Consider the following 7500-nt stretch of genomic DNA (forward strand, 5'->3'; position numbering starts at 1 on the left):
AACCAGCGACACTTAGAATATTTTTGAAGCAGTACAAATCAGTAACCAGCGACACTTAGAATATTTTTGGAGCAGTACAAATCAGTAACCAGCGACACTTAGAATATTTTTGAAGCAGTACAAATCAGTAACCACTGACACTTAGAATATTTTTGAAGCAGTACAAATCAGTAACCAGCGACACTTAGAATATTTTTGAAGCAGTACAAATCAGTAACCACTGACACTTAGAATATTTTTGAAGCAGTACAAATCAGTAACCGCTGACACTTAGAATATTTTTGAAGCAGTACAAATCAGTAACCAGCGACACTTAGAATATTTTTGGAGCAGTACAAATCAGTAACCACTGACACTTAGAATATTTTTGAAGCAGTACAAATCAGTAACCGGCGACACTTAGAATATTTTTGAAGCAGTACAAATCAGTAACCACTGACACTTAGAATATTTTTGAAGCAGTACAAATCAGTAACCGCTGACACTTAGAATATTTTTGAAGCAGTACAAATCAGTAACCAGCGACACTTAGAATATTTTTGGAGCAGTACAAATCAGTAACCAGCCCCACTTAGAATATTTTTGAGCAGTACAAATCAGTAACCAGCGACACTTAGAATATTTTTGAAGCAGTACAAATCAGTAACCACTGACACTTAGAATATTTTTGAAGCAGTACAAATCAGTAACCAGCGACACTTAGAATATTTTTGGAGCAGTACAAATCAGTAACCAGCGACACTTAGAATATTTTTGAAGCAGTACAAATCAGTAACCAGCGACACTTAGAATATTTTTGAGCAGTACAAATCAGTAACCAGCCCCACTTAGAATATTTTTGAGCAGTACAAATCAGTAACCAGCGACACTTAGAATATTTTTGAAGCAGTACAAATCAGTAACCACTGACACTTAGAATATTTTTGAAGCAGTACAAATCAGTAACCAGCGACACTTAGAATATTTTTGGAGCAGTACAAATCAGTAACCAGCGACACTTAGAATATTTTTGAAGCAGTACAAATCAGTAACCAGCGACACTTAGAATATTTTTGGAGCAGTACAAATCAGTAACCAGCGACACTTAGAATATTTTTGAAGCAGTACAAATCAGTAACCACTGACACTTAGAATATTTTTGAAGCAGTACAAATCAGTAACCAGCGACACTTAGAATATTTTTGAAGCAGTACAAATCAGTAACCACTGACACTTAGAATATTTTTGAAGCAGTACAAATCAGTAACCAGCGACACTTAGAATATTTTTGGAGCAGTACAAATCAGTAACCACTGACACTTAGAATATTTTTGAAGCAGTACAAATCAGTAACCAGCGACACTTAGAATATTTTTGAAGCAGTACAAATCAGTAACCACTGACACTTAGAATATTTTTGAAGCAGTACAAATCAGTAACCGCTGACACTTAGAATATTTTTGAAGCAGTACAAATCAGTAACCAGCGACACTTAGAATATTTTTGGAGCAGTACAAATCAGTAACCACTGACACTTAGAATATTTTTGAAGCAGTACAAATCAGTAACCAGCGACACTTAGAATATTTTTGGAGCAGTACAAATCAGTAACCACTGACACTTAGAATATTTTTGAAGCAGTACAAATCAGTAACCAGCGACACTTAGAATATTTTTGAAGCAGTACAAATCAGTAACCACTGACACTTAGAATATTTTTGAAGCAGTACAAATCAGTAACCAGCGACACTTAGAATATTTTTGAAGCAGTACAAATCAGTAACCACTGACACTTAGAATATTTTTGAAGCAGTACAAATCAGTAACCAGCGACACTTAGAATATTTTTGAAGCAGTACAAATCAGTAACCAGCGACACTTAGAATATTTTTGGGAGCAGTACAAATCAGTAACCAGCGACACTTAGAATATTTTTGAAGCAGTACAAATCAGTAACCACTGACACTTAGAATATTTTTGAAGCAGTACAAATCAGTAACCAGCGACACTTAGAATATTTTTGAAGCAGTACAAATCAGTAACCACTGACACTTAGAATATTTTTGAAGCAGTACAAATCAGTAACCGCTGACACTTAGAATATTTTTGAAGCAGTACAAATCAGTAACCAGCGACACTTAGAATATTTTTGAAGCAGTACAAATCAGTAACCACTGACACTTAGAATATTTTTGGAGCATTACAAATCAGTAACCAGCGACACTTAGAATATTTTTGGAGCAGTACAAATCAGTAACCAGCGACACTTAGAATATTTTTGAAGCAGTACAAATCAGTAACCAAGTGCATTTTTGAATTGGTTACTGATTTCTCCGTTGAAGTTGGGGCTGCGGTTGGCTTCAGTTAGTGGTGGGGGCTTAATTTTCGCCGAGGGAGCGTGTCCCGGTAGTGTCTCCGAGGAAGTGGTACCTATTGAAGGGGGTGTTTCTGAATTTGGGCCCTTTTTGAGTGGCATTGCCGGATGGGTTTTGTGTTGAAGGCTTCCAAATCGGGTAGCTCAGCCGGATTTGACCCGGCGGTTCTACCGACTGTCACGCCTTCGAGGGGGGACTGTTGTCTAAGTTCAGGCCGAATTTGGTGAATTTCCTAAGTCGGGAAGTGGTCCAACGGGTTGGGAGTGAACCTAACTGCTCATACCGACTTTGAGGCTTTGGGCCGGGTAGCACAGTCGGATTTGACCCGGCGGTTCTGCCGAATGCCTGGCCTTCGAGGGGGGACTGCCCTCTGAGTTCAGGCCGAATTTGGTGATTTTCCTAAGTCGGGAAGTGGTCCAAACGGGGATGGGAGTGAACCTGACAGCTCATACCGACATTGGGGCTTCCAAGCCGGGTAGCTCAGTCGGATTTGATCCGGCGATTCTGCCGACTTCCACGCCTTCGAGCGGGGACTCTCCTCTAAGTTCAGGCCGAATTTGGTGAATTTCCTAAGTCGGGAAGTGGTCCAAACGGGGATGGGAGTGAACCTAACTGCTCATACCAACTTTGAGGCTTTGGGGCCGGGTAGCACAGTCGGATTTGACCCGGCGGTTCTGCCGAATGCCTGGCCTTCGAGGGGGGCCTGCCCTCTGAGTTCAGGCCGAATTTGGTGATTTTCCTAAGTCGGGAAGTGGTCCAAACGGGGATGGGAGTGAACCTGACAGCTCATACCGACTTTGGGGCTTCCAAGCCGGGTAGCTCAACCGGATTTGATCCGGCGGTTCTAGCGACTGCCACGGCTTCGAGGGGGGACTGTTGTCTAAGTTCAGGCCGAATTTGGTGAATTTCCCGAGTCGGGAAGTGGTCCAAACGGGGATGGGAGTGAACCTGACAGCTCTTACCGACATTGAGGCTTCGGGGCCGGGTAGCTCAGTCGGATTTGACCCGGCGATTCTGCCGACTTCCACGCCTTCGAGCGGGGACTCTCCTCTAAGTTCAGGCCGAATTTGGTGAATTTCCTAAGTCGGGAAGTGGTCCAAACGGGGATGGGAGTGAACCTGACAGCTCTTACCGACTTTGGGGCTTCCAAGCCGGGTAGCTCAACCGGATTTGATCCGGCGGTTCTAGCGACTGTCACGCCTTCGAGGGGGGACTGTTGTATAAGTTCAGGCCGAATTTGGTGAATTTCCCGAGTCGGGAAGTGGTCCAAACGGGGATGGGAGTGAACCTGACAGCTCTTACCGACTTTGGGGCTTCCAAGCCGGGTAGCTCAACCGGATTTGATCCGGCGGTTCTGCCGACTGTCACGCCTTCGAGGGGGGACTGTTGTATAAGTTCAGGCCGAATTTGGTGAATTTCCCGAGTCGGGAAGTGGTCCAAACGGGGATGGGAGTGAACCTGACAGCTCTTACCGACTTTGAGGCTTCGGGGCCGGGTAGCTCAGCCGGATTTGATCCGGCGGTTCTGCCGACTGTCACGCCTTCGAGGGGGGACTGTCCTCTGAGTTCAGGCCGAATTTGGTGAATTTCCCGAGTCGGGAAGTGGTCCAAACGGGGATGGGAGTGAACCTGACAGCTCATACCGACTTTGAGGCTTCCAAGCCGGGTAGCTCAGCCGGATTTGACCCGGCGATTCTGCCGACTTCCACGCCTTCGAGGGGGGACTGCCCTCTGAGTTCAGGCCGAATTTGGTGCATTTCCCGAGTCGGGAAGTGGTCTCTGTCACAACGGGGGCAAGTGTCTGAAGAGGTAAAGTGAGTAACCAGCACAGCTTAGGGAAGGGTTCCAAAGTTCTCAACAATGTGAATTCGGTTACCAGGAAAGCTTAGGAAAGTTGCCTGACTGTCCCAAACGAATGAACTGCAAAACTTAGGGAACATGCCCGAAGATGCTTAAAAGTGTGAAATCAGTAAGCAGGAAAGCATAGGAAAGTGCCTGAAAGTGCTAAATGAGTAACATGAAAAACGTAGAAAAATGCCCGAAAATGTTTAAAAGTGTGAACTCAGTAACCAGCAAAACTTAGTAAAACGTTGGAAAAGCAGAAATGAGTAACCAGAAAAACTTAGAAAAATGTTTGAAAATGAGAAATGAGTAACCAGAAAAACTTAGAAAAATGTTTGAAAATGAGAAATGAGTAACCAAGAAAACTTAGAAAAATGCCCAAAAAGAAGAAATCAGTAACCAGAAAAACTTAGAAAAATGTTTGAAAATGAGAAATGAGTAACCAGAAAAACTTAGAAAAATGTTTGAAAATGAGAAATGAGTAACCAAGAAAACTTAGAAAAATGCCCAAAAAGAAGAAATCAGTAACCAGAAAAACTTAGAAAAATGTTTGAAAATGAGAAATGAGTAACCAAGAAAACTTAGAAAAATGTTTGAAAATGAGAAATGAGTAACCAAGAAAACTTAGAAAAATGCCCAAAAAGAAGAAATCAGTAACCAGAAAAACTTAGAAAAATGTTTGAAAATGAGAAATGAGTAACCAAGAAAACTTAGAAAAATGCCCAAAAAGAAGAAATCAGTAACCAGAAAAACTTAGAAAAATGTTTGAAAATGAGAAATGAGTAACCAAGAAAACTTAGAAAAATGCCCAAAAAGAAGAAATCAGTAACCAGAAAAACTTAGAAAAATGTTTGAAAATGAGAAATGAGTAACCAGAAAAACTTAGAAAAATGTTTGAAAATGAGAAATGAGTAACCAAGAAAACTTAGAAAAATGCCCAAAAAGAAGAAATCAGTAACCAGAAAAACTTAGAAAAATGTTTGAAAATGAGAAATGAGTAACCAAGAAAACTTAGAAAAATGCCCGAAAAGAAGAAATCAGTAACCAGAAAAACTTAGAAAAATTTTCGGCCAAGTGTGAAAAATATTCTAAGTGTCAGCGGAGGAAAATGCCGAAGCATCGGGAAAGATTCAAAAACTCATGCCGAACATGAGTTCCGAAGTGCCGGAGGAACTGGGCGAATTGAGCCCGGCGGTTGGCCAGATGTCGTTTTGAGTCTGCAGCCCGAAAACTTTAACTTTGTCTGCCGCGGAAGTCTGGACCGGGAAAAATCCAAACGGTTTTGCCGGGTTCGAGTTCCAGAGCGAAGCAGTCGAATTTGAAATTCAGACCCATTCAGTGCCACTTGACATTGTGACACAGTGAGGTTGGCGGGGTACCCGGAGATTTCTGGGAACACGATTTTTAGAACAAAATGGCGGCGCGGGACCACTTTGAAAGGCATCCGAAAAACGGTTCCGCGGGCAGAGCACTTGAATGACAGGCCTGTGTGCATGCCCAAGAGCTCTCGGAAGTCTAATTTTTGACACTTTGTCAAATTTTCGACAGACTTACCCAACTCTTGCTGCCTGTTCTAAGAATCAGTCAGAGGCCTGTGCGGCGGTCTCTTGACACTTTGGAGGGCGGGCAAACCCCACGTTGACTCCGGCCGTCCCTCCAAAAGGCACTTGCTATTGGGGGAAAGGATTGCAAGTAGCCTGGTTCCCGTGGGAGCGGCCAGGAAGGGTGCAGGCTGGCCCTTGCCTGAGCATTCCCAAAACCCTCTTCCGCTGAGAGCAGACCTCGCACGCCGCACTACCGGCTCTGGGAGTGGTTGGCCGCTATTGTACATAGTCCGGTCCTTCCTCTGCCACCCGGCAAGTGCGATGGCTCTGCCGCCCTGCGGTGCTCGTCACCCAGGTTTGGGGAACACGATACTTAGAACATGTTGGCGGCTCGGGACCTGCAGGCGAAAGGGGCCCCGTGGTGCTGAGCACATCGACCTCGGGTCTCAGTGCAAGCCGGAGAGTTCGCGGAAGTCTTAAAAGATTTTGACATCTGCTCAAATCTTTGACAGGCTTGCCTGACTCTTTCCGTCCGTTCTAAGAATCAGTCGGAGGCCGGGGCGGGGACGGTCTCTTGACACACGGAGGGTTGGCTTCCCTCCTCAGGTGTTTGTGTCGAAAATGAAGGCGAGAGATGCAAGCGTCCTGGTTCCCCTGGGTGCTGCCAGCAAGGGTGCAGGCTGACCCTTGCCTGAGCACTCCCAAAAGCCTCTTAAGCTGAGAGCAGGCGCCGCACTACCGGCTCTGGGAGTCGTTGGCCGCTATTGTACATAGTCCGGTCCTTCCTCTGCCACCCGGCAAGTGCGATGGCTCTGCCTCCCTGCGGTGCTCGTCACCCAGGTTTGGGGAACACGATACTTAGAACATGTTGGCGGCTCGGGACCTGCAGGCGAAGGGGGCCCCGTGGTGCTGAGCACATCGACCTCGCGTCTCAGTGCAAGCCGGAGAGTTCGCGGAAGTCTTAACAGGCTTGCCTGACTCTTTCCGTCCGTTCTAAGAATCAGTCGGAGGCCGGGGCGGGGACGGTCTCTTGACACACGGAGGGTTGGCTTCCCTCCTCAGGCGTTTGTGTCGAAAATGAAGGCGAGAGATGCAAGCGTCCTGGTTCCCCTGGGTGCTGCCAGCAAGGGTGCAGGCTGACCCTTGCCTGAGCACTCCCAAAAGCCTCTTAGGCTGAGAGCAGGCGCCGCACTACCGGCTCTGGGAGTCGTTGGCCGCTATTGTACATAGTCCGGTCCTTCCTCTGCCACCCGGCAAGTGCGATGGCTCTGCCTCCCTGCGGTGCCCGTCACCCAGGTTTGGAGAACACGATACTTAGAACATGTTGGCGGCTCGGGACCTGCAGGCGAAAGGGGCCCCGTGGTGCTGAGCACATCGACCTCGCGTCTCAGTGCAAGCCGGAGAGTTCGCGGAAGTCTTAACAGGCTTGCCTGACTCTTTCCGTCCGTTCTAAGAATCAGTCGGAGGCCGGGGCGGGGACGGTCTCTTGACACACGGAGGGTTGGCTTCCCTCCTCAGGCGTTTGTGTCGAAAATGAAGGCGAGAGATGCAAGCGTCCTGGTTCCCCTGGGTGCTGCCAGCAAGGGTGCAGGCTGACCCTTGCCTGAGCACTCCCAGAAGCCTCTTAGGCTGAGAGCAGACGCCGCACTACCGGCTCTGGGAGTCGTTGGCCGCTATTGTACATAGTCCGGTCCTTCCTCTGCCACCCGGCAAGTGCGATGGCTCTGCCTCCCTGCGGTGCCCGTCACCCAGGTTTGGAGA

This window comes from Hemiscyllium ocellatum, unplaced genomic scaffold (assembly GCF_020745735.1).
Source record: "Hemiscyllium ocellatum isolate sHemOce1 unplaced genomic scaffold, sHemOce1.pat.X.cur. scaffold_3217_pat_ctg1, whole genome shotgun sequence".
NCBI classification, from domain to species: domain Eukaryota; kingdom Metazoa; phylum Chordata; class Chondrichthyes; order Orectolobiformes; family Hemiscylliidae; genus Hemiscyllium; species Hemiscyllium ocellatum.